General features: G+C 44.9%; 1 pseudogene; it reads left to right on the forward strand.

Moving 5' to 3' along the window:
• Window positions 1–1,614: 1,614 nt before the first annotated feature.
• Window positions 1,615–15,786, forward strand: LOC142906820 (uncharacterized; annotated as a pseudogene).
• Window positions 15,787–27,823: the final 12,037 nt, after the last annotated feature.

A 27,823-nucleotide genomic window follows, 5' to 3' on the forward strand; every position in this document is an offset into this window, starting at 1 on the left:
CGTGTCATCTGCAAAAAGATTTACCGTGGAATGAGTTTATTTTGAGTTTATTTATATTCTTTTCCATTGCTCTTTGTTTCTTGAACAGAGACCCCTTGGGTGCGTGAGCTCAACAACAACGTGAACATTATTGTGTGTGTATGAATATGGTATTCTATGGGTCTTTCGGTAAAGCCAAGCAGATAGTAAAATAATAAAAATATCACGACGTTTCGATCGCAACATAAGCGATCGTCTTCAGGTGAAAAAAAAACAGCGAGAGAGCTTCTGAAGCAGGACGTGAAATAGGCCTGAGATGGGTGCAGCCCAAAGGGCCGTCCATAAATGACGTCACACACCTGTGACGATGTGTGACTGGGGGGGGGGGTTGAGAAATGTGACGTCACATCAAAATGCGCAATTTTAAATAAATATAGAATTGTTATTACAACACTAATTGTTATAACAACACTCCTACAACATCAGAGTGCAGCGCCACATTAAATACGCACTACAATGACAATAGTTTAAAGCAATTTGACGCATGTCTTATTGTCAAAATGGAAATATGGTTTTGGGGGGGGGGGGCAGAGCTTTGTGACGTCATATTTGAGGTGGGTTTGACTTTTTGTGACGCCGTGTAACAAGGGGGGGGGGGGGGTCAAAAACCGTCCAAATTCGCGTGGCGTCATTTATGGACGGCCCCCAAGGGTAAGTGGGCAGGGCTAGAGATGGTATTTGCATGGACAGTCATACCTCGGTATACGGCCACTTTGGAATACTTCGAATTTGGTATACGTTGTATTTTGACGAGAAAAAAATGTCTTGGGATACGACGTCTTGCTTGGGATTGGACGCGCTTGCTAGAACTTGTATGGGTCGGAATGAGTCACCGCATACCCGCGTAGACCCCGTTCATGACTGATACAAAGCGCCGCTCGTAACAGTATTGTGCGGAATGACCAGGCAATGTCACACTTCAGGAACATTCTTAGAAGAAGGCAAAAACAAACTTCAATGGACAGGTTTTTTTTTAGTAAAACTCAAACCTGGTGAGCCTCAACCAGGTCTAAGTCAGGACAAAAAAGACAGAAAAGAGAAAAAGTGAAAAAACCCCAGAATGTCAGCATCCTGAAGTTTTAATGGAAGGGGACTCTCGTTCCAAAAAATAACATCTCCTCCTCCTCCTCCTCCCCTTCCTCACTACCAACCTCGTAGGCTATCAACTCCTCTCATCAAGATAAAGTGCTGTTACATTTTATTTTTATAACATTTTTTTTATTTATTTACGCATTTTTTAATTTATGTATGCATTTTAGTAATAAGTAGTGTCTAAGTTATTTTATACCACCCCATTAATGTATAATATGCCATATAAAATGTAACTTCTTATACTCTGGAACGGATTATTTCCTTTCCCTTTATTTATTATGGGAAACATTCGTTTGGTATACGTCATTTTCGGTATAAGTCCTACCTTCTGGAACGAATTAACGAGATATACCGAGGTACCACTGTAAATGTAAGATCGGAGGGCGCCCTGAGGCCGTGGCTTTACCGAAAGACCCATAGAATGTATTCCTGCAGTCACGACAGCATTAAGTCAAGATTTAAATAAACATAAACTCTAACCCCGCTCTCTGACGTCACCACTGCATTGCGTCATCGGCGTGAGACGCGAGGGGGTGGTGTGCCCCGCTAGTGACGTCATGTCGCCGCATGCTGTCGCGTGACGTCACGAGACACCAGGAAACTGCCGATCCGCGCGCGCTCTCACTGAGATCCGAGGTGAGAAGTTTACATCGTGGTGGTTGTTGTGGTGGTTGTTGTTATCGTGGTGGTTCTTGTTGTTGTTGTTTACCCAGGTAGAGCCTCGCTCCTCTCTCTCTCGTAGGGGTATCAATTGAGTAGCAGCGAGTATGGAATCGATGTCCAGGTTGGAACATTACAACGCGGGGCCTAGCCTTGCGGGGCCTTGTCTCTTGCCCATCGCCTGAATGCATTTGCTTTAATTCTCTGCTTATGTTTAATTTGTCTTTACCTGGCTCACTACTTTGAAACTTTGTTTCTTTTAAATATTTCTACAGTTTTTGTTATCTTACCAAGGCCAAGCCCACTTGAGCTATACCGCTCTTGTTTTCAGAAGCGACCTGCCCACAACAAAGTTGCTTATCAACGTGTGGAAATGTATATCGGTCAAATACTCTAAACGCGTGGTGATGTTGACTCTAAATGTGCAGGGAAAAACCCCTGAGGATCCTGAGGAAAATCCACGCGACCACGGGGAGAGACACGTATTCTCCAAATATAATTTTTTAATACAGGTTTGTTTGGGTTAGCGTAAAAATATAAAGGTGTCGGTGAACTCGCCACCACCCGACACAGCCAACTAGTAGGGGTTGTCACATAAACAGAGAGGAGATCCAGCAGGTAGTCTGCGGATTTTTTTGTAAGTACATCGTCAATAAGTAAGATCTGGTGCACAAGCCGTCGAACATTTAGAGATGTTAAGTTTGACCAAATGTAGAGATCACAGTGGTGAGTCCTATATGGCCAGTTCAATGCAAATCTTAAGGCCGAGTGATAAATTGAGTCAGCTTCTTCAGTACAGTATTTGGAGCTGTTTTATACACGATGTCACAGTAACCAAGTAGAGGCAGTATGGTAGCTTTTATCAATTACAAACGGAACATAGGGGAGAAGCAGTGCTTCTGTCGATTCAGAAAACCAATTTTTATTTGTCTTTTTCCCAATATAATCAATGTGATCTTCAAAATTCAGTTTTGAATTCAGGATGACCCCAAGATACTTATAGATCTTGACTTGCTGTATTGGATAATTATTTAAGGAATGTGGAATCCCTTTTGTTATCTTAACACTGACCTCCAACCATCCGTGAATACAGTTTGGGTGCGAGAAGAGAAGTACAGCTTTAACCATTATACTGCGGTTTAATTTTTTTTATTTAAAGCTTTCGTGACTGCAGGGATTCATTCTTCATCAGGTGATGATAATTGCTTGTGTTGCAGTCGAAACGTCGTGATAAATTAATTGTTTTATATTTTTATTATTTTATTGTTTCCCTTCTACGTTACTTTACCGAAAAAACCACGAATATAAATTCTACTTCGTGTTTGGAGAAACCGAGGCAACTTTGTTTACTAAGCAGGGTGTTGTGGTCGACTGTATCAAAGGCTTTGGACAAGTCAAGAAAAAGACTGGCGCAGTACTGCATACTATCAAGGCTACTGTACATGTGATTTAGAGAGTCTAATGCAGCAGATGTGGTGCTGTATTTTTTTCGGAACCCAGATTGTTTTAGATGTAATAGATTGCTGTCGGACAGGAAACTGCTAATTTGGTAGTTCAATAATTTTTCTAAAATTTTCGTCCACGGGGACAAAATTAAGATAGGTCGGTAGTTATTTGGATAATCTTTAAGGGCCCTCTTGTGAAGTGGAAGTACATCGTCATTCTAGAGGTGCTGATGCTTCTTTGATGGACGGGTTGAAAATATGGGCTATAGGTTTATATATTAGGTGACCAACAGTTAGCAGAGCAAAGACGGGAATACTATCTGCTCCGGTAGAGGAGGACCCTTTGAGGTAGGACAGTTGTTTCAGAACATTACTTTCGTGGATTGGCTGGAAACTAAATTCGTTTAATGTTTGGACAGGGGTGGAGGAATTTGCATGCGCAGGAGTGACTCCCAATACATTATCAAAAAGGTCACCAGCTTCAGAAAAATTAAGGTTAAAATTGTCAACTATTTTTTGGGGCTCTGAAAAATATTCCCCATTTTGGTTAAGCTCAATGGGCAGATTATCTGTTTTGGATGCCTATTCGATACATTTGATTGTTTTCCAGAGGATCCTGGCATTTCCACGTGATTCCAGGAGAGTGGAGGAAAAGTAGGCATTTTTTTGCATGCCGTATTTTTTTGACGCATCTATTCCTTAAAATCCTGCATTCTAGCCAGTCATTGACCAAATTACTTTTCTGAGCACATGCCCAAGCCTTGTCCCTAGTTTTCATGAGCTAAGTAATCATAGGATCAAACCATGGTGGGCAGTTGCCTTTAGTTTTAAATCTATACAAATGGAGCATGTTTGTTAATAATTTGGAGAAACGTGTATCTGAAGGTTTCCCAAGCTGTAGTCAGGTTGGCGATATCACAGACCTTGTCAATATCCGAGTGAAGCACATCATTAGTAAATGCCTGAATGCTAAAGTTTCTATAGGAGTGCTTCTCAACCAATTTAGGGGGGGGCTTTGGGTCTGGCTGATGATCTCACCTCAAATATGAAGGAGTGATCACTAAGGTTATTAGCCAGAACACTAGTCATTGCGAAATTGTGAGGGACATTTGTCAATAGGACGTCTAGCAGAGATAACTGTCCCGGATTTTTTAGGTTGGGTCTTGTGGGGACATTTATTAATTTAAACAGGCTAAATTCATCTGCAAAATTTGTGGCCACGGCCGGCGGGTTTAGCCAATTCCAATTTAGATCACCCACTAAAACTATTTCACCTTTAGGGAGGCCCCCAAGAAGCTCACTCGGTGCAGACGCAGCTTCAACATCCTTCCCACTAGTCGGTCTATAGCAGCACACTACCAATATCTGTTGATTATATTTGGGAGAGTTATTCTGAGAGCCAGACCTTCAAAGCAACATTTTTTTAAACAAGGAGTGAGCTTATTCTTAGTTTTTTTGGTAAAGTCACGTTGAAGAGAAACAACAAAATAATAAAATATATATAAAACAATAAAAAAATTCTCACGACGTTTCGACCATAACTCAAACGGTCATCTTCAGGTGTGTTGGTTTGCATAAATTTATTTTTAAACGGCGCATTTATTTATTTATAAAAAACGTTAGCGCCACGCGCAGCGATTTGGCAGTTTACCCAGGACTAGTCCATCTATATTCTGAAAAGAGGAGGGGGGAGACGAAATTTTTTATAATGTATGCTGTCTGAAAGCCACTATAAGCGTGAACAATCAATTAAGAACTGAAATGGTTTATCAAATCTTTCCAATGATTGCTAAGATAGAATCTATCTACTCGGTTGAAATTGTCTCTGTGCTTGTATATGTGGATAGCCTCATGAACGAATCTCTCATGGAAGCCAGATGGCTTACAAAGAACCTCTGTCTTGGAAAAGTCAATGGCATGTGAGCCTACTGAATTAGAACAATGATCTGCTACGGCCGAGGTGTTGGTCCTACCATGTTTAAGGTCTGCTTTGTGTTCACGAATGCGGTCCGAGACATGGCGTTTGGTTTCTCCAATGTAACTACTACCACAGAGGCAACTTAGTTTGTAGACACCAGGGTATTGTATGTCCGGAATCACATCTTTTACAGACGGAACCAGATCACGGATTTTATGTAATGTGTTGAAACGGACCTGGATCTTGTGTTTATTCAAGATTTTGGAGATCTTTTTTGTGATCCCAGCAATGTAGGGTAAAGTTATGGTTTTGAAATGCTCCTCAAGAGGGTTCTTCTTCATGGTTTGAGTGATAGCTTTGCGGATTGTATAGTCGGAGTAACCATTAGCCCTAAGAGCTTGGTGTACGTGCTTGAGTTCACTGCTTATGTGTTCCTGGTCGGATATGCATTGGGCTCTATGATACAGAGTCTTGATGAGATAATTCTTCTGTGATGGATGGTGGTGGGAATCCGGTTTCAGATAAGCATCCGTATGGGTAGCTTTCCTGTAGACAGAGTGGCTCATTGAACCATCAGGTCTCTTTTTAATTAGGACATCCAAAAAGGTATCTTGCCATCTATTTCGACTTCCATGGTAAATCTGGTGGCTGGGTGTATGGAATTGATGTGGTCGAAGAATTGGTCTAGAGCAGGCCGGCCATGTGGCCAGATGACAAAAGTGTCATCCACGTACCTCTTCCATAAGGTTGGGCGCAGAGTGGCAGTCTGGATGGCGTCAGTCTCAAATTTCTCCATGAAAATGTTAGCTATAACTGGAGAAAGGGGGGAGCCCATTGGGGTGCCCTCAGTTTGTTTGTAGAAAGTTCCATTCCAAGTGAAGTATGTATTGGTTAAACAGTGTCTCACCAGGGGGGGACCCTCAGTGTTTAGTCCTTGGTGAACCAAGTCTTCAATGATTGCAATGGTGTCAGGTACAGGAACCTTGGTGAATAAGGAAACTACATCAAAACTGACAAGCAGGTCGTCTGGGGACAGGGAAATACCCTTGATTGTCGATACCAGGTGAGTAGAATTTTGTACCGCAGAGGTGGTCTTTCCAGTGAAAGGACGCAGGATTTCAGACAAAAAACGAGCCAGTTTGTAGGTGGGGGAGTTGATAGTAGAGACTATGGGACGAAGAGGTGTATCAACTTTATGTATTTTTGGTAAGCCGTATAATCTTGGTGGCCTGGCAGCAGAAGGTTTCAACGAAAACTGTTTAGATTGATCAATTAATGCGGTTGAATCAGAAATTATTTTGTTGGTTTGTGTGACGAGGCTGTTGGTGGGATCTCTTTTTATTTTTGTATAACTACCATCGTCGAGTAATTCTTTAATTTTGTTGTTGTATTCTATTTTATCCATGATGACAGTAGCATTGCCTTTGTCAGCTGAGAGGACTACAATATCATTCCTCTTTTTTAATTTATATAATTCAAAACGCTCATCTTTGCTGAGGTTGCTAGCTGGCATCTTAGCGTTTTTGAGGGTTGCAGCAATTTCAGATCTTGCTACGTCTGCAGCGATGTGACCCAGGCCCCTGAGAGCAACGTCTACTTGGGCAATTATATCATTAACTGGTATGTGTTTAGGTGTGACTGCAAAGTTTAGACCTTTAGCTAAAACGGATTTCAGACCATCGGAAATAGAACTGTTACTGCGATTAATTAAGACTTTATTAACGTCTAACTTTTTGGTGTGTGGGTCCGGTCTTTTGTTGAAGAGGAGGTTAAATTTGGAAATCAGGTTTTCCTTACATTTGGTCGACATAGTAGCAGCTGAAGAGGCAGTCATATTGTCTACATGTTCCCAATCCGATGTGGACATTATTGCCGTCAATGATAAGTGTGATTTGTAGAGTGTCTTGTCTAACTGATCTAGTTCTGTGCGTATAAGTCTGATTTTTTCTGAGATAAGAGCTAAGCTTGTTTTTAAAAGAATTCGTTTCGCATTAGAAGAAGTTACAGCAGCAGAGGTAAGTGTAAATGCGATTGGTATTACCCCAGAGTCGCGGCATCTCTTCAGGAAGGTGAGAGACTCGATCAGCTGAGCCTTCTTATCCCGGAGTTTGTTGAAGGATCTTAAAGTTATGTGAAAACCCTCCCCGTAGAGGCGATTAAATTTTGATTTAAAGCTTTCGTGACTGCAGTAATTCATATTCTTAGTTTTTTCGGTAAAGTCACGTTGAAGAGAAACAACAAAATAATGAAATATATATAAAACAATAAAAAATTCTCACGACGTTTCGACCATAACTCAAACGGTCATCTTCAGGTGTGTTGGTTTGCATAAATTTATTTTTAAACGGCACATTTATTTATTAATAAAAAAACGTTAGCGCCACGAGCAGCGATTTGGCAGTTTACCCAGGACTAGTCCATCTATATTCTGAAAAGAGGAGGGGGGAGACGAAAAATGCGCCGTTTAAAAATAAATTTATGCAAACCAACACACCTGAAGATGACCGTTTGAGTTATGGTCGAAACGTCGTGAGAATTTTTTATTGTTTAATATATATTTTATTATTTTGTTGTTTCTCTTCAACGTGACTTTACCAAAAAAACTAAGAATATGAATTACTGCAGTCACGAAAGCTTTAAATCAAAATTTAATCGCCTCTACGGGGAGGGTATTCACATAACTTTAAGATCCTTCAACAAACTCCGGGATAAGAAAGCTCAGCTGATCGAGTCTCTCACCTTCCTGAAGAGATGCCGCGACTTTGGGGTAATACCAATCGCATTTACACTGACCTCTGCTGCTGTAACTTCTTCTAATGCGAAACGAATTCTTTTAAAAACTAGCTTAGCTCTTATCTCAGAAAAAATCAGACTTATACGCACAGAACTAGATCAGTTAGACAAGACACTCTACAAATCACACTTATTATTGACGGCAATAATGTCCACATCGGATTGGGAACATGTAGACAATATGACTGCCTCTTCAGCTGCTACTATGTCGACCAAATGTAAGGAAGTGTCTATAAGCTGTTTCATTAGCAGGTGTAGTGGAAATATGAGCAACAAGTAGGACGCAAATTTACGTGGGTAGCCGTTTGTAGAGTTGAGTGTGGCACTAGATATGGCTGGGAGGGACAGCAGTAGGATACACAGCAGGAGAATTGCCATCGTTAAAATATCAGGGTTGCACACAGTTTAACACACAAGTGAAAAGAAAAAAATATATATATACAGTGAGGGAAAAGAAGTATTTGATCCCCTGCTGATTTTGTACGTTTGCCCACTGACAGAGAATTGATCAGTCTATAATTTTAATGTTAGGTTTATTTGAACAGTGAGAGACAGAATAACAACAAAAAAATCCAGAAAAACATATGTCAAAATGTTATAAATTGATTTGCAATTTAATGAGGGAAATAAGTATTTGACCCCCTCTCAATCAGAAATATTTCTGGCTCCCAGGTGTCTTTTATACAGGTAACGAGCTGAGATTAGGAGCACACTTTTAAAGGGAGTGCTCCTAATCTCAGCTTTTTACCTGTATAAAAGGCACCTGTCCACAGAAGCAATCAATCATATTCCAAACTCTCCACCATGGCCAAGACCAAAGAGCTCTCCAAGGATGTCAGGGACAAGATTGTAGACCTACACAAGGCTGGAATGGGCTACAAGACCATTGCCAAGCAGCTTGGTGAGAAGGTGACAACAGTTGGTCCGATTATTCGCAAATGGAAGAAACAAAAGAACTGTCAATCTCCCTCGGCCTGGGGCTCCATGCAAGATCTCACCTCGTGGAGTTGCAATGATCATGAGAACAGTGAGGAATCAGCTCAGAACTACACGGGAGGATCTTGTCAATGATCTCAAGGCAGCTGGGACCATATTCACCAAGGAAACAATTGGTAACACACTACGCCGTGAAGGACTGAAATCCTGCAGCGCCCGCAAGGTCCCCCTGCTCAAGAAAGCACATATACATGCCCGTCTGAAGTTTGCCAGTGAACATCTGAATGATTCAGAGGACAACTGGGTGAAAGTGTTGTGGTCAGATGAGACCAAAATGGAGCTCTTTGGTATCAACTCAACTCGCCGTGTTTGGAAGAGGAGGAATGCTGCCTATGACCCCAAGAACACCATCCCCATCATCAAACATGGAGGTGGAAACATTATGCTTTGGGGGTGTTTTTTCTGCTAAGGGAACAGGACAACTTCACCGCATCAAAGAGACGATGGACGGGGCCATGTACCGTTAAATCTTGGGTGAGAACCTCCTTCCCTCAGCCAGGGCATTGAAAATGGGTCGTGGATGGGTATTCCAGCATGACAATGACCCAAAACACACGGCTAAGGCAAAAAAGGAGTGGCTCAAGAAGAAGCACATTAAGGTCCTGGAGTGGCCTAGCCAGTCTCCAGACCTTGATCCCATAGCAAATCTGTGGAGGGAGCTGAAGGTTCGAGTTGCCAAACGTCAGCCTCGAAACCTTAATGACTTGGAGAAGATCTGCAAAGAGAAGTGGGACAAAATCCCTCCTGAGATGTGTGCAAACCTGGTGGCCAACTACAAGAAACGTCTGACCTTTGTGATTGCCAACAAGGGTTTTGCCACCAAGTACTAAGTCATGTTTTGCAGAGCGCGAGAAATGTCTTGCCGCACTCGTCACACATACATGGCTTCTCGCCCGTGTGCTAGAGTTTTTGGAGGAACGTGAGGGCGCGAGCTAGGCTGCAACCTCGGTGTGGGTGGCGTCTCTCTATGCATCGCACCTTCACGGGCAGGGATATCCAGGCAAGCACGGGGGGAGCGTGAGGGCGCGAGCTAGGCCGCAACCTTAGTGTGGGTAGTGGTGTCTCTCACAACGCAGTGAACACCGCCACGCATCAGCCCTGACGGATTGCAGCCACCGCCGCAGCCACCGCCGCTGCCTCCGCCTCACCCTTGGCACAGCTGCAGTAGTTGTTGCTGCTGTACTCACGATACCCCCACAGTGATCATGGTGAGGAGTGAGGCGGTTGTTTCGAATCCTCAACCAAGCAGCCTCAGTTAAAATTTCGAAGATGTCGGCGAGTTGACCGCGTGAACATTAGAACAAGTTTAGTTTGTCGAACACGTAGGCTTTATCCTTCAGCTGTATCCCTTTAAGTTGAGTTTATCCTTCCCCACGCTGCGCCTACTGCTTCCAATTGGCGGGGGGTGAAGGGGGAGGCCTCGGCCCAATCCAGGAAAGGCCTCGCTCCCTCACTCGTCGTTAAGCCACACACACACTGCTTAATCATAAGCCACACACGCCGCATAACAGCCTGTTGCATGATGCTGCTGCTTAGGGAGTGATGCACAAGTAACAAAAACTCAAACACGTTTGGCAATATATATAGAGGCGACGTGTCCGTAAAGGGGCCTTCCTCACAGCACAACGCACAGGGCACGGCATCTCATTGAAACCCCCCTGCATCCACCAACCTCAATTTAAACACAATTTAAACACACACACAGCTCACTCACACACACAGCTCACTCACACACACTCACACACACTCACACACAGCTCACACGCAGCTCGTTCTCACGCACAGCTTACACTCACGCAGCACAACTCACACACCGCTGCACACGCCGCTGCCATCTTGAGACGTCGATGGGCAGATCAGCTCCACGGTATGTCCTGGTGTCAAGAACATGGGCCCGCATCCGCTGTTCCATCACTATGTAGTCCAGAAGATGTTCTTGCGTGGACCCGGCATGCATCCATGATGTTGTGTTGATGTGCCGATGCCGGAACAGCGTGTTCGTGATTACAAATCCATGGGCTGCACAAAAATCGAGCAGCCTCCTGCCGTTGTTATTGAGCTGATCTGGCCCATGCCTTGAAATCACTCCAGACCAGGTGCCAGCATCATGACCAACTTGGGCATGGAAGTCACCCAACAAGATGACTCTATCCCGTGGGGCTACTTGAGCTAGCACCTGTGACAGGAGGTCATAGAAGGCATCTGACTCATTGGCCTTGCCTGCATCCCTCCACGGATGTTTGTCTTCAGGGCATAAGTAACCACTACCACACACATTGACGCACACACACACGGACTCGCACAGACACAACGCACATACATATATGGACTCACACACCCACATGGACGTACCCATGCTCACACGCACTTGTATATAGAGTAAATATGTTTGTAAATAGTTTTCTATGTACGTGACTTTAGCGAAAGAAGCAAGGGAGAGGGGAAATGCACACGTGTATGAGTAAGTGATTAGGAGCAACTGCGAGGGTGTTCCGTCATTTTGGTGCAAACATTTGCCGCGAGCAAGAGCAGCAAATTACTGAAAGTCAACAAATACAAAATGAACCTAACCTACCTGTAACTATGAGCAGATGTGCACCAATCAAGCGTAATTGACATAATGTCACTACTCAACCCCCCTACTGAGGGGGCAAGTGAAATATTATAGAACTAGCGGTAAGTACCCGGCGTTGCTTGGGCGAAAAAGGCAGACACACACATGGACTTATACACAGACATCGACCCACACACTTAGAAACACATCGACTTAGACCCACACACACACATAAATAAACACAGGATGGATTGTTAGAAGGCCAGCCTAAATGTTTCTGACCAGCGAAGATGTTTTCCATTATGGGGGTGCACATTTCGCAAGCATAGAGAAGGAAGAAAATGACCGTGACCGAGAAGACCTGGAGCTTCATGTGGAGCGATGACCAGGGAGCTTCCACATAGCGTGACGCAGCCGATGAAAAGATAATGGCGCTCAACTGATTTGGAGTGAGACCTCTACTGTTAAACCGGAGCCGGTCATGAGCACACTGGCCAGGTATGGGAATCTCTCCAATCTCTCCACAACTGCCGCATCAACAATTGTGAGTTGTGGGGGTGGATTGTCCGATGGTACAAAATACCCAGGCAGGTGCTTAGTTTTAGTGGGGCTAATGGTAAGGCCCCACCACTTAGTGGCAAGCTCCAGGTTCAGCAGCAGTGCCTCCAACTCCTCCTCTGAGTGAGCAGCAATCACTAGAGCATAACATGGTTGAGCAATAGGGAGCCCCATCCCTTGACGGCACCCGGGCATGGATCAGCCTCCCATTGTATTTGTACCATATGGTAATTCCTCCGATACAGCCATTGAAGGCTTCATGAACTACGTGGTCAAAAGATTTGTTAAATAATGTGGGAGCCAGAGGACATCCCTGTCACACCCAAGGTGTAGAGGGAATGGCTCTGACTGACGGGCACGTAGTTTGACGTGGGGCCGCTCACCATCATGAAGGTCCTTAAGGATGGTGAGCAGTGGGTCAGAGACTTGGAAAGCATGAAGAACAACCCAGAGCCCAGGCCTACTGATGGTATCATAGGCCTTGAGCAGGTCAATAAAGCACACACATGGACTAAGACACACACATGGACCACCAGACACGCAAAGAAATGGACTTACACTGATTAACATGGAGGCATGCACACAGAGTGACTAACACACGCACATGGACTGAGACACACACACGCACATCGACTCGCACACACAAACACATCGACTTACACACACACATATGGACTGACACACAGACATCCACTTGAGATACACACACATGGAGTTACACACACATAGACTGACGCACACATAGCCCTACACACACATACACATATGGACTGTGACACACAGACTACTTTAGATACACAGACATGGATTAACACACACATCGACTCACACACACGCATTGACTTACACACACACATCGAGTGACACACACATGAATTTCGATTTGAAGCTTTCGTGACTGCAGGGATTCACCTTCTTGGTTCTTTCGGTAAAGTCACGTAGAAGGGAAATAATAAAATAATAAAAATAACAACACTAGCAGCCGTCCTCAGGTGAAGAAATAGCTGTCAGAAAGACTGCTCCAATGAACACTGCTAAGCTTGGCAGCATATTTTAAGCTGGGTAGGAGGAGCAGAGCACCTTGACAAAGGAGTTTACATATCAACAGAAGCATTTAGCATTGAAGTAGCGATGTTGATTTGAGAGATTAGCAGGATGTTGAAGTCAGAAATTAGCATGAGGCAATGCCAGCGAATGGATTGTGGTCTGAAAGTCACCGTAAAACACAATCAATCAAGACCCGAAATGGTTTATCACGTCCTTCCAGTTGCTGAGCCAGAATCTTCAGAATCCATCTTCTCGGTTGAAATTGACAATTTCATTGTGTGCCTTAACAGCCCGCGTGATGAATTGGGGAATTATTTTCACTATATCATGAATATATGAATAAGTATAGATTTGTAAGTCATGTGTGACTGTGTATATATGCATTCCTCTGTGCCTTGATACTGACGTAGATGGTGTGGATATATTTTTCTGGCTGCAGCTGACGCTTCCTCTGACGCTTCTTCTGCAGAATTGGTCTGATGGAGCAAAGGCACTCAGCGCAGCTTGGTACAAAAAGGAAACAATGCGACCAGTGTGCATACAGCACGGATCGTACTGGAAGTTTGACACAGCACCAGAGAACACACACAGGAGAGAAACCCTTCAAGTGCACTGTGTGCGGGAAGGCGTTTACACGGTCATCAATTCTGCACAAGCACCAGAGAAAACATACAGGAGTTGAACCCTTCAAGTGCACTGTGTGTGAGAAGGCATTTGCACAGTCATCAACTCTTCAGAGACACTGGAGAACACACACAGGAGAGAAACCCTTCAGGTGCACTGTGTGTGAGAAGGCATTTACACGGTCATCACATCTTAAAAAACACCAGAGAACGCACGCAGGAGAGAAACCCTTCAAGTGCACTGTTTGTGAGAAGGCGTTTACAAGCTCATCACATCTCAAAAAACACCAGAGAACACACACAGGAGAGAAACCCTTCAAGTGCACTGTGTGTGAGAAGGCATTTTCACAGTCATCACATCTTAAAAAACACCAGAGAATGCACGCAGGAGAGAAACCCTTCAAGTGCAGTGTGTGTGAGAAGGCATTTGCAGAGTCATCACATCTTAAAAAACACCAGAGAACACACACAGGAGAGAAACCCTTCAAGTGCACTGTGTGTGAGAAGGCATTTTCACAGTCATCACATCTTAAAAAACACCAGAGAATGCACGCAGGAGAGAAACCCTTCAGTGCAGTGTGTGTGAGAAGGCATTTGCAGAGTCATCACATCTTAAAAAACACCAGAGAACGCACACAGGAGAGAAACCCTTCAAGTATACTGTGTGTGAGAAGGAATTTGCACGGTCATCACATCTTAAGAAACACCAGAGAACGCACACAGGAGAGAAACCCTTCAAGTGCACTGTGTGTGGAAGCACATTTGCACGGTCATCATTTCTTCACGACCACCAGAGAACGCACACAGGAGAGAAACCCTTCAAGTGCAGTGTGTGTGAGAAGGCATTTGCACGGTCATCAAATCTTCAGAGCCACCAGAGAACACACACAGGAGAGAAACCTTTCAAGTGCACTGTCTGTGAGAAGGCATTTGCAAAGTCATCAGTTCTTCAGAGACACAAGAGGACACACACAGAAGAGAAACCCTTCAAGTGTAGTGTGTGTGAGAAGGCATTTACAGAGTCATCATATCTTCAAAGACACCAGAGAATGCACACAGGAGAGAAACCCTTCAAGTGCAGTGTGTGTGGGAAGGCATGTTCAAGTTCATTTTATCTGAAAGTACACCAGAGATTACACACAGGAGATAAACCCTTCAAGTGCAATCTGTGCAGGAAGGCGTTTGCACGGTCATCACATCTTCAAAGACACCAGAGAATGCACACAGGAGAGAAACCCTTCAAGTGCACTCTGTGCAGGAAGGCGTTTGCACGGTCATCACATCTTCAAAGACACCAGAGAATACACAGGTATCAGAAGATCCCCAAGGAGCGGAGTCTGAAATCAGCTTGTGAAAGTCCAAGTGCTGCAATGAGCCCATCTCTGCTGAATCAAGAACCAGAATTTAAATCCAGCTTGGATGCAATGAAATGTATCAAGGTGGATTTTGAAGAGGCGAAGGTGAAATGTGAAGAATTGATGGTGAAGAGCGAAGAAGTGAAGGTGAAATGTGAAGAAGTGATGAAGAGCGAAGGAGTGATGGTAAAATGTGAAGATGAAGATTCAACTCCAAAATTGGACCTTCACATCGATGGAGGCAACGTGAAGCAGGAGGAGAATTCTGACTGTGAGGCAGAGCGAGGCAACTCCCAGCAGTTTGTAGAAGTGGAGGTGTGGGTGGACTTCTTAGCCAATACAAAGTCAAATGGAGACCCTGTAGATGTGTAAGCTTGAGACAATGAAGCTCCAATAGATTCACCTTTGTCACAGGCTTTTAATTAAAATTATTTGAAGTTGAACACTCCATTCCTAGGTTCAACCTGTAGAGTAAGAGGGGTCAGTATTTGCGGACCTGTGGGTTGGGTAGATCTCTTACCAGGAGCCAGAGCCAATAAGCTCCGAAGCATTCACTATGTAATACCGTGTTATAATAATTTTAGCATTTATATGGTGCTTGCTTAATCGCCTCAGCAACTCAGTTGTTTTGTATCATCTCATCACAAACACCCGAAGAGCATGTTGTATATATGCCTTTTCCATTAAATTATATTGATTGATTCTTCCTATTGTTTTGTAATCATTTTGATCGGGATGTAGCGCTGGGGCACGGAAAGGGTGAGTCACACCCCCCTCCCCCCCAGTTGACTTCAAGAGTTTCAAGAGAAGGCCGCCATAAAGGAAAAAACCCACAATAAAACAAAAGACGAAAACAGCAGGGGTCACGAACCTTCCTTGGACAGCGAAATTCACCCAAGGGCAGTTAATCATTATGAGCTGACTGGGGTTTTTGAAATACAACAGTAAGGTTCAAAGCTTAGCTATATCTTCAACCTCGGGATATCAAAATATAACTTGAGAATAAGAAGCATGGATCCCCGTCGATACAGACTGAGAACAAATGTTAATTAAACCCTCGTAATATCCGTAGTAACAACTATGGTATACCACACATCTTGGTTAAGCATGAACCAAGTAATTATGAATGTATTAGACCTAGGGTCATTCAGAAGAGATAATGCGAAATATGTCAATCACACGACCAAGATAATGTTTTGATTTAAAGCTTTCGTGACGTCAGGGATTCATATTCTTGGTTCTTTTGGTAAAGTCACCACGTAGAAGGGAAACAATAAAATAATAAAAATATAAAACAACATTTTCACGACGTTTCGACTGCAACACAAGCAATCATCAGGTGGGAAAACCACATGGTGCAGAGTCTTGATGAGGGAATTCTTCTGGGATGGATGGTGGTGGGAATCCGGTTTCAGGTAAGCATCCGTATGGGTAGCATTCCTGTAGACAGAGTGGCTCATTGAACCATCAGGTTATTATTTTATTGTTTCCCTTCTACGTGAATTTACCGAAATAACCAAGAATAAGATAATATGTATTCACGGGATCAGAGCATCGCCAACTGCCTTTGTCTTCCAGTAACTAACAGTACATGGTCAGTTTAACACGGAGGCTTTCGCGACCAATATTAGTCATAATAAAGTTTTTTGGGTTACATTGCGTTATTTTATAAATGTGTCATAACCCTCCACCACCCGACACTTCCAAATTGTAGAAAATGTCACGTTTACCAAAACAAATAGTTCACTACTTTAGCCCCACACCGGTGTGTTGAGTGAATCAACATCATTTACAATTTTGAGTACTGTGACGTTTTGCTGATAACTACATCCAGCATCATCGGGCAATTTGCCAGAATGGTGAGGCCCTCCACTCGCTTCCGTTCTTAAATAGAGCAACAGGGTGACGTAATCTTTTAGCTCAATCTGGTGCAGTGATTCGAGGCGGAGACGGGGAGGGTATTGTAGTTATATAATTGACTTGCTTTACTATCTGGCTTCGCCCGGGACTTAGATTCACCACACCTGGCCGCCTTTGTCTCCCCAGTGGCGATGTTCACACACCACACCAGTTACTCGCTTGAGGCTGAGTCGACCTAGGGGAGGCCCAGGACCGGTTTAAATAATCGTCACCGGTGGTGGCCGTGAGCGGGAATCGAACTCGGGTCGCCGGGTTCGTGGCGCAGCGCGCTGACCACTCCACTATGCGTTACGCTTCCACATGCGCGGGTCACATGACAGATTTGACGTCACAGCTCACTGGCAGTGCAAAAAATATATGCTCCCCCCCAAAAAATAAGTGTATTTTTATAATTTTTGCATGGTGTACAGTCTGGAAAGTACCCAAATGGCAAATTTAAAATTTGCTGCATGTCGGGAAGTACGCTAAACATTTGAGCAGACACAATCACAACTTTGCCTTTTATATACATGGAGATTGGTAATCATTCAATTGTTGTTCATTTGTATTTGTTTCCCTCATAAGTAATGGGAATTGTAATACATATTTTATTTAATAATATGCTTCCAGGCCGCACTAAGCCTGTAGCTGTCAGAGCAATTAAAGTTATTTGTATTTCAATTTCAATGGATTATCTAATTAGTCTTGGCCAGTAATAATTAGTTTTACACAACACTTCAACGTTATCAAAATCAATGGAGTGTCCTTGTTGACAAGCATGCTCTGCCACTGCTGACAGTTGTGTTTTAGATAATTTAATAAGACTAAAAGAACACCAAAGAAAGTACTGTCTGTGGAATGGCATTTACGTGGTCATCAGTTCTTCAGATCCACCAGAGAACACACACGGGAGAAACCCTTCATGTGCAGTGTGTGTGGGAAGGCATTTTCAGTTCACCTGCTCTTAAAAATCACCAGAGAACACAGGCATCAGAAGATCCCCAAGGAGCAGAGTCTAAAATCGGCTTGTGAAAGTCAAAGTGCTGCAAGGCGCCCATCCTTAATGATTAGAACTACAAGAAAATCCCAGCTTGGACACTTTAAAATGTATCAAGGTGAAATTTGAAAAAGCGAAGGTGAAATATGAAGATGCGGCAGTGAAGAGCGAAGAAGTGACGGTAAAATGTGAAGATGAAGTTTCAACTCCAAAATCGGACCTCCACAGCGATGGAGGCAACATGTAGCAGGAGGAGAATTCTGACTGATGCAGAGCGAGGCAACTCCCAGCAGTTTGTGGAAGTGGAGATGTGGCTGGACTTCTTAGAAAATACAAAGTCAAATGGAGACCCGGTAGATGTGTACGCTTGAGACAATGAAGCTCCAATAGATTCACCTTTGTCAAAGGTCTTTTATGAAAGCATGAGAAGTTGAACACTCAATTCCTAGGTTCAACCTGCAGAGTAAGAGCAGCCAGTATTTGTGGACCTGTGGGTTGGGTAGATCTCTAACCAGAAGTGAGAGCCAATAAGCTCCCAAGCATTATCTTTGTTATGATAATATTTTAATTCATGTGGAACTTAATTACCCATAATTAGATCGTGTTAACTTCAATGTTTGGTGAAACCCGCCACTACACGATTTGTTCTCCAACACACTGGTGTGCTGTACTAGTGTAGTGTAATGATGCCAACTGTTGTCCAGCAACGGCAACTGCGGTGGACAAATAGTACACACGCCAGTGAGCATATACACGGTGTGCAAAGGTCACGGAAGACCCCATCTGGAAGCTCCTGGAACCTGCTAGTGGGTTCGAGAAGGGAGGCGCAGCCAGGGTGGAGTCATGCCGCACTGGGTAGCATAAAAGCAGCTGAGAGTGGGAGCTCAGGGCTGTCGGTTTTGGGAGTGGGCTCATCTCTTTGTCGCTGTCATCTTCGCTGCCTTCGTCAATGCCGTCTTCGCTAGATATTGCACGGCCCGATAGTTGTTCACTGTCTCGATCAGCGCTATTGGTGGTTACATGGTCAGGGTTGTGTTTATGCTAAGTTAGACGACTAGGGTGTGCGATGCTGAACCTGTGAAGGTGTTAATAAAGGTTCCCCCTTAGAAACCTTGTCTCGATGACCCTACAACTCGTGTTAGGAGTGGGGTGAAGAAAGAACCCACATATAGTGTCATCGGAGGATGGGAATGGCGAAACATTCATCCCCCCGGCAGCCACGGGAACCCATTTACGAACCCCATTGGCGGAGAGAGAGCGGCTGCGGATCGGCGGGAGAGCAGCGGCAAATTGGCGAGAGAGGAGCCCGATCCTCCTCGGTCATGTGCCGAGCACGCGGCATGGCCGAGGACCACCGTGTTGAGGGGAGCGCGGGAGTCGCGCCACAGCCAGCGGCGTGTAACGGAGTCACGAGGGGACCCTGACGGCGATCCCCGTTTCTGTGGGATAGCAGAAGAGCCTGGGCTGGAGACCACGCATGTGGTGGGTGCCATTTTGCCCGTGTAGGGCTTTGCATGGCTGGCGGGCGATATTTTGCGAAGAGCGCGGGACAGCGCTGGAGGGGCGGCGGAGTCAATGGTGCTGCAATGGGATATTTTTGGCCTACCGTGTGATGCCCGCACGAGATTTTTCCGGTGGAAGCGAGGGGAAGCCGATACACCCTTCACTTTCCCGGAGGCGCTGCTGGTGCTGGGGCAGACCGCGTACCCCCAGATGGGTGAGATGGCACACGACTCCTTGGCGATGGAAAGGCTGCTGGCGAGGGAGTCGGGGATCGTCCTGCCCTTCGTGGAAGGCTTGGGGATAATGTCCTTGAAGGTGGCCTGGGAAATTCAGGGCCATGAGGCCCGCCAGCATTGGCCCAAAGTGGAGGATTGGCCGTGGCGGGAGGAGGACATGGTGGCTGTGGTGTGCGGCCTGGGGACGCACGAGAGAAGGCCCCCGCGGGTGGGTTGGCAACCAGGGAAGCCCCCTCCGCCCTGGGGTCCCACGGCCGAGTGTTTCAGGTGTGGTCAGCTGGGCCACATCGCCATAGAATGCCGGGGTGTCAGTAGGGTGCCGGCAGCGCCACCGACGCACTTCGACCTGCCGGCAATATCTTCCCAAGCTCCACCGGATCCGAGTCTCTGATGCTTTCCGTGACTGCCGTGTGTAAAGTGTCAGGGGCTGGATCCAATTAGATGCTACTGCGGATTTCAGGGAGGTGCCGTGCCCTTAGGCCATTGTTTTTTTGTTCCCATTCTTCGGAATCCCAATGACTGCAAGACCCTGCCAAGGTAGTGGTGACCAGTGTCAAGGACCGGCTCACGTGAGCTATGTTCTGCTAAAGACGGACTCTCCCTTGTAAGGTGGGATTTGGGGGGGGGGGGGGGGGTTGTGTATATTGTTTGGCTTGTGTTATCGGTTCTCGTGGTGGGGGGGGTCACGGTTATGCGGTCCCTGATGGGGTTCTTGCCCATGCCGCAGTTGCGCTGCGTGTTAGTGGTTTGTGGGGGGGCGCCGGGGTTGCGATACATGGTGATGGTTCACGGGAGACGCTGCGGTTGTGCTGTATGGTCGCAGGAAGTGTTGCAACAAAGGTTTTTTTAATGAGTAAATTGTTTTTTCGTGTTGGTGGTGTTCCTCCGGGTTGGGGTTGCTCTGCCTGTCCACCGGTTGTAGTTGCAATGGCAACTGCGGTGGACAAACAGTACACACGCCAGTGAGCATATACACAAGTGTGTCGGCAGGGCGGAGGAACTAAGGCAAGGGTCATGGAAGACCCTATCTGGAAGCCCCTGGAACCTGCTAGAGGGTTTAAGAAGAAAGGTGCGACCAGGGCGGAGCCAGGCCACGCTGGATACAATAAAAGCAGCTGAGGACGGGAGCTGAGCGCTGCGGGTTCTGGGAGTGGGCTCGTATCGTCGTCGCTGTCATCTTAGCGAGATATTGTACAGCTGGATAGTTGTTGGCTGTCTCGGTTAGCGCCATTGGTGTTACATGGTCAGGGTTGTGTTTAGGCTAGGCTAGATGACTAGAGAGAGTGCATTTATAGTTATGGTCGCGAAAGCCTAAGTGTTAAACTTGTTTAATTGCCTAAGCAATTCGGAGTTTTGTATCATATCTTATCACAAACACTCGAAGAGCACCCCTAAGTGGCAGCTGCCTCTGTGTGGCATAAGGTGGCCCAGCACCAGCCTGCATGTGGGCATGAGTCTGTCAGTCAGGGGCGATAATTGATGTGTAATCTCAGTTGTGCAATTTCTGGATAATATTTGGAATTTCCCAAATTTTGACAATGACACCAACATGCAAAGACCGATGTGTTTTGAATTACACAATAGTATGTTTTTCATCCACTCTTTAAGCAGACGGTGCATATTTTGGTTGATGTTACTGGAGTAGCCAGGGGTGCCTGTCAGATTTGAACCTTGAACCTCTGCAATAAATAGAGAATGCGCTACCACTTGGCTTCCCTCAATCTGAGAGTAGGCATGCCAGCCAGTGTTTCTACCAGCGCAGATGTTCCATTTAGACGGGTCCACGTTTCGCATGCCTAGAGAATGGAGGGCATGACTGTTGCCGAGAAGACCCGAAGCTTCATGCGGACCGACAGACCAGGTAGCTTCCACACAGCATTGCACAGCTGATGAAAAGATAATGCCACCCGACTGATTTGGACCACCCACACACTGTACAAATACGCAGTATCGACGTATTGTGTACACACAATGTATATGCAGCGTACACACACACAGTCTGCACATACACTGTATACACAAACACTAACAAAAACAACGACCGCCATTCGCCAATATGTGGTGGTGACGTCACCATGGTGCTTGTGCCAGGCTATGTGCACGTTAAGGCCACGTGAAATGTCGAACTCCCGCCGGCAGGAGGTCACAGGGCAGACTCAGGTGCCATGGTTCAACTGAGGTAACTGGCCGATGCACCACCTGTGCCCCCTATTGTGCCAACTGTACACTGCCACCTAAGGGCGCGTGGAGGCCCTCACTGAACGTGTCCACAGTCCTCACGTCCGTGCAGCAGCTGATGGGGGAACCTAACCCGGATGACCCGCTCATGCCCGACATCTCGGCCGAGTTTAAGTACAACAAGCCATCTTTTGTCAGCACGGCCAAAAGCTGGACACAGAAGCATGCCATGGCAGAGAAGGTTGAGAAGGCCACGGGAGGAGACATCGACTGGGCACCTCAGGAGGCTGTGCCTTTGTTGAGGGACAAGAAGCAGCCCTCCGAAGACGAGGCTGGACATCACGAAGCCAAAAGAGTGCGGCTGTGAGCCCGATCACCTGGCCGCCTGGCTCGGTGCACAATTATCAAGGAATCCTAGTCACCAAAATCGTGCCCTTATTTTGATTTTTATGAAAGATTGGTTATATTTTTTAGCTCTCTGATGAAATCGTGCCACGTGTTGTTCAGCATAATGTCCAACGTCTCGGTGCAATGGGCTGGGAGCTTCTTCAGGGACTGCAAATGAAGAAGCTTCCAGCGCATGTGGGACAGAACGCCGAACAATAACTCAACAACACATCGGAGAGCTACACAGGAGCATGGCTGCAAAAACCTGAGCGGTATTGTTTTTATTTGCGTGTTATTTTTTTGCCATCCCATTTCAATGGCATGGAGCAGTCGTATAGTGGTTGGTGTGCTGCTGCTGCGCTATGAACCTTAGTGCAATTACCAATTAACAGTTTTCAGTTTAACCAGGGTGGGAACTCCAGACCAGAGTTAAGTCTAATTTGTGAGCGTCCCCTGGGTCGCCAATATGGCAAGAGCAAAATAAAAAATATACAAAACTCATCAGAACCTGTTGTACGCTTCCCTGCCCCAACACCATCTCCCTCCTCCAACCACCTTCACAATCACGCTGACCAGCGTGGTGAAGTATGGTTAAAAACAAAAAGCCATGACACAAATAATATTGCGATGTCTTCATCCACGAGTGGATTAAGAATTTACAAAATGTGTTTATTTTGCAATTGTGTTATTGGAACTTCAGGCAGCAAGCAGTGGCACCAGAAATCCGAAACGTGCTGAATAAAAAAACACCTGGCAGGTCGCAGAGTCCTCTTCGGTGTCTGATTAGTGTGGCTAAAATGCTTGCGGTGATGTATAAATATCATTTGCGCATACCTGTCAACCCCTTATCAGTGCCCTACTTTATTACAAACCAATGCAGACATTATTGGTAGCCCCGTGCCCCTTATAAATCTCAACGTTCATCCTACAAATTCCCATCACAAGGGAGAAACACAAACAAATTGACAAAACCTTTTTCTTTTTACTCAATTTCCCTATACTAGAATACAGGTAAACCGTATGGGGGTTGACAGGTATGTTTGCTTTTAGGTATGTTTGCGTGACCCATGTCAGAGCGACGGAGCCGGGGGGGTGACGGAGCCAGGGGGGGGGGCGACGGAGCCGGGGGGGGGGGGGGGGACGACGGAGCCGGGGGGGGGGGCGACGGAGCCGGGGGGGGGGCCGACGGAGCCAAGGGAGGGTCGACGGAGCTGGGGGAGGGGGGCGACGGAGCCGGAGGGGGGGGGAGGGGGCGACGAGCGAGCTGAGGGAGCCGACACTGACTTTCTCATACATCATACACTGACTCACTCACACATCATGCACTGACTCGCTCATCATGCGCTTACTCACACATCATACACTCGCACAACCACTGACCCATTCACTCATCATACACAATTTCACTCATCATATGCTGGCTCACTCGCACATCATACACTCACACTGCCGCTGACTCACTCACACATCATACACTGACTCACTCATCATGCGCTGACTAACACATCGTGCGCTGACTCACACATCATACACTCACGCTGCTGCTGACTCACTCACACATCATACACTGACTCACTCATACACTGACTCGCACATCATACACTGACTCACTCATCATGTGCTGACTAACACATCGTACGCTGACTCACACATCATACACTCACTCAACCTAATACGGACTCAATCATCATACAGTGACTCGCACATCATACACTCACTCACGCTGCTGCTGACTCACTCACACATCATACACTGGGAGTGTCGTGCTGCCAGCTATGGCTGCAGGTTTTTGTCGTAAGTGTTATGTATATCGTTTATTGTTAAATTTAAAATTACAGTTCCTATGATTACTGTTGTTACATTGTTTTTTTATAGCTTTATTTTGGTGATTCAAAAACATATGGTTAATCTAAATTGTCTTATAGTTGTTGTTGTTGGCTTGCACCACATTGTGATTTTTGCACACAGCGTTTTAATACGTTTTTTTGTGTGGAATATTTGCTGGTTTATTCCAGGATGTTTCTGTTGCGCGTCGTCGCTTTGGGATGTTCTGTGTTCAAATTTTGTTTGTTGCGGTTGCACCCGACTTAAGAGCCGCATGGCTCACAGGGCTATACCTAAATAAATGAAACTTGAAAACTTGAAGAGTGGTCGCGTGTGAAATCACATCGCCTTGTGCTAACCCTCGGCAATAAGTTGTACGAATGCAGTGTGTATAAAGTGTTGTATGAGTTTTTTTTATATTAAATTAGCCCATGTGTAACTTTCTTTTAAGCGTGTTAATGTTTATCGATTTGTAGAAGCTAATAAAATAATAGCTTGAGTTACGTATTGACTTTTGTTTTTTTATGATAAACTTACAACATTTAATATCCAACCTGACCAATGAACCAAACTAACGCACCCAGTGCAGCTTTTGTGCATGGTATAACTCAATTTCTATAAAGCAGTTCACATTTGCAACTTTTCCTTTGTTCACAGTGAGCTGGATATGCAATGCACTAGTACGGACAGCCCTCGAATTATGAACTCAATTTGTTCCTGAGACCCGTTCGAAAGGAGGACGGTTCGTAAGCCTGAACACAGTAATTTACTGTATTTAAATGCCCACACGCACCAACACTCCCAGCACAAGGCTAACTCATTACATCTTGAGGAAGATTGCTCCGCTGGACAAAATAGTGCCACGGTTCAATTTGCATGTGAGAGTTTATGTTTTAAGTCAATGTTAAAAACATTTCATGGAAGCTTGTTCATAAGTGCGGGTGTGCGTAAGTCGAGTACTGCCTGTACAGGGAACGTCGCTCATTAAAATAATTTCAGAATATTTATACTGGTGGAATTCGATGAGCTATAAAGCTCGTTTTTACATGTCCAGTCAGGGCGGGTAAGAGCGTTACAACAAACAGTACAAAAACATAGCAAAAAGTATTTAGAGGTAAACACACCAAAATGCATGCAAATAAAACTAAATTATCCTCCCAGACAAAGCCCACTGAGGTATTAACTTATTTTTCAAAAGCGACCTGGCCACAATAGTTCAACAAAGTGGCGTGTTATTTGGACGTTTATTGTAGCAAAATGATCTAAATTAGCCATGCATCCCAATAGAATACTGAGCAACATTGGAAAATAGTTTTGATGTGAAAGTGAAACCTTGGACAAATTAATATTACTTTAAGAGCCCACAGCAAGGTCAAGAGGTCCCCCACCTTGCCGTCACTTCTCAGAATCCGAATCTTAATTTATCCTGGAGAAATCCGATGAGTTGTAAAGCTCTTTTTCACAAAATTCAGTAGGTGGAGCGGTTATCTGTCTGGACGCTGGTTATCTGACTTCACCTGAATGTGAAATTATAAGTTGTTGCTCTGCATCTACATCAGCAGCCATACGACAGAAGAAGACGATTTATGAACGTGTTGAGTTTTTATTATTTGCTCGTGAGCTATCGTCGGTCAACGCAGTGATTTGTTTCATGACCTACACAATGGAAATTGCTATCACATAATTCACCGTCGGCCACATAAAACCATGACTCTTGGGCTTATGATGCTACCTCGGGTGGTACTGACAAGTGAAATACTGTTTCTGGCCTGGTCACTGCTTGCGGGTTATATTTTAATGCTATAACTGGCCCCGTCTCGATTATTTGGCTGTTATCAATTTCCACGCGAGAAACCACTTCGTTGAGCTTTCATTTGTGGCCAGGTGTTTGGTATGCAGGAAGTCGTGGGTTCAATCTCGACCCTGACGCATGCTGTATATTTGGAGTTTTCGTGTCTCACTCTCCCCGTGGTCGCGTGGATTTGTCTCTGGGTTCTCTGTTTTTTGCCTCCACATTTAGAAACGTGCGTTTAGAGTATTTGGCCGCTATAAATGTCCACATGATGATAAGCCATTTCGTTGAGATATTACTATTTGTGATAGGTCGCTTCTGAAAAAGAGCTAAATAGCTCATTGGGCCTTACCTGGTTAAATAAATAGTCAGTGAATAAGTGAGTTTTTGTTTAATTGATTGACTTTTTTACCTTTTGTATACTCTGCACTCCTATTATTTTTTTGTGTATTGTTTGTTGTAACTTTTTGACCCGCCTCACTGGACATGAAGATTATTTTGGTGCTATAAATGTCCAAATAATGGACCACTTTGTTGAGCTATCATTTGTGATGGCCAGGTCACTTCTAAACAACAAGTTCAAACCTCAGTGGGGCTTTGCCTGGTAGGATGGGAGATGGATTAGTTCAAGGCCGTAGCCATGGAGTCAACATTGGAGGGGACCAAATCTTCCAGAGGGTCTGGGGTCCCCCCCCCAGAAAAAAATGCAAATTTGAAAACGAATTTCCTGCCTAAAATATTTAACAATTTACTAACACATAGGATGGACTTTTTATCTTTCAATAATGCCTAATAGTGTATTGTATTACATTTTTCTGTTTTTTTCTTTTTTTACCTTTTCTTGTTTCATTGTATGTAATGGCAGAGATTAGGGATTAATAAAGTACAACCACGACCACAATCATATAAACATCTATTTTATAGCAATATATTGGGGGGGGGGGGGGGGGACATTTTGAGTATATTTGCGACGCTCATTGATTCATGCCAGCCATCCTGTCATTCATTGGCTTCCTCATCACTAACATATCGGTATTACCACGGCCATAGTTCTAATACATTTCATATCTTAATACCTCTGCTAATGTCAAGGACTCAATTCACTAGGTTGACCGTTACGTATATGTTATGTATATCGTTTATTGTTAAATTTGAATCACAGTTCCTTTGATTACCGTTGTTACATTGTTTTTATAGCTTTATTTTGGTGATTTCGAAAACATGGTGAAGCCATGTTTCTTGCGGAAGTGCGGAGTTGGCCTGATAACTTTAATCTAAATTGTCTTATGGTTGATAATTGTTTTTTTACCCTTTTATCTGGCAACAAAACTGACACCTTTTTTTTAGTCATGTTTGCATTGACCACAATACCTGCGGTCGGAATGCAAACAAAAACATAACTCTGATAATGTATGTACTGTCCTTGAAATTGATTGGTCCACACCCGAGACAGCTTTCCTTCGAGCCGAGTCTCACATGGTGTTGGACCAGATGACGCCAAAAGGCGCACAGATAAAAGGGTAAAAAACAATTATATTTTGCTACTGGCAAAGGAGGTTCCAATGGTGTCTTATGGTTGATATTGTTTCTGGAAGATTTGCTGCTTTATCCCAGGATGTTTCTGTTGCACGTCGTCGCTTTAAGATGTTTCTCTGTTCATATTTTGTTTGTTGCGGTTGCACCCGACTCAAGAGCCGCATGGCTCACAGGGCTATACCTAATAAATTAAACTTTAAAAAAAACTTGAATACACGCACCGTGTGCGCGCGCACACACGGTGCATTAACACAGTTTGTACACAGGGGCCGTCCATAATGACGTCACGCGATTTTTGACCCCCCAACCCCCCTTCGTCACACGACGTCACAAAAAAAACACATGCTTCAAATCGCTTTAAACTATTGTCATTGTGCGTATTTAATGTGAC

This window comes from Petromyzon marinus, chromosome 71 (genome assembly GCF_048934315.1).
Source record: "Petromyzon marinus isolate PM22_M1 ecotype Great Lakes invasive population chromosome 71, UKy_Petmar_22M1.pri1.0, whole genome shotgun sequence".
Classification (NCBI taxonomy): domain Eukaryota; kingdom Metazoa; phylum Chordata; class Hyperoartia; order Petromyzontiformes; family Petromyzontidae; genus Petromyzon; species Petromyzon marinus.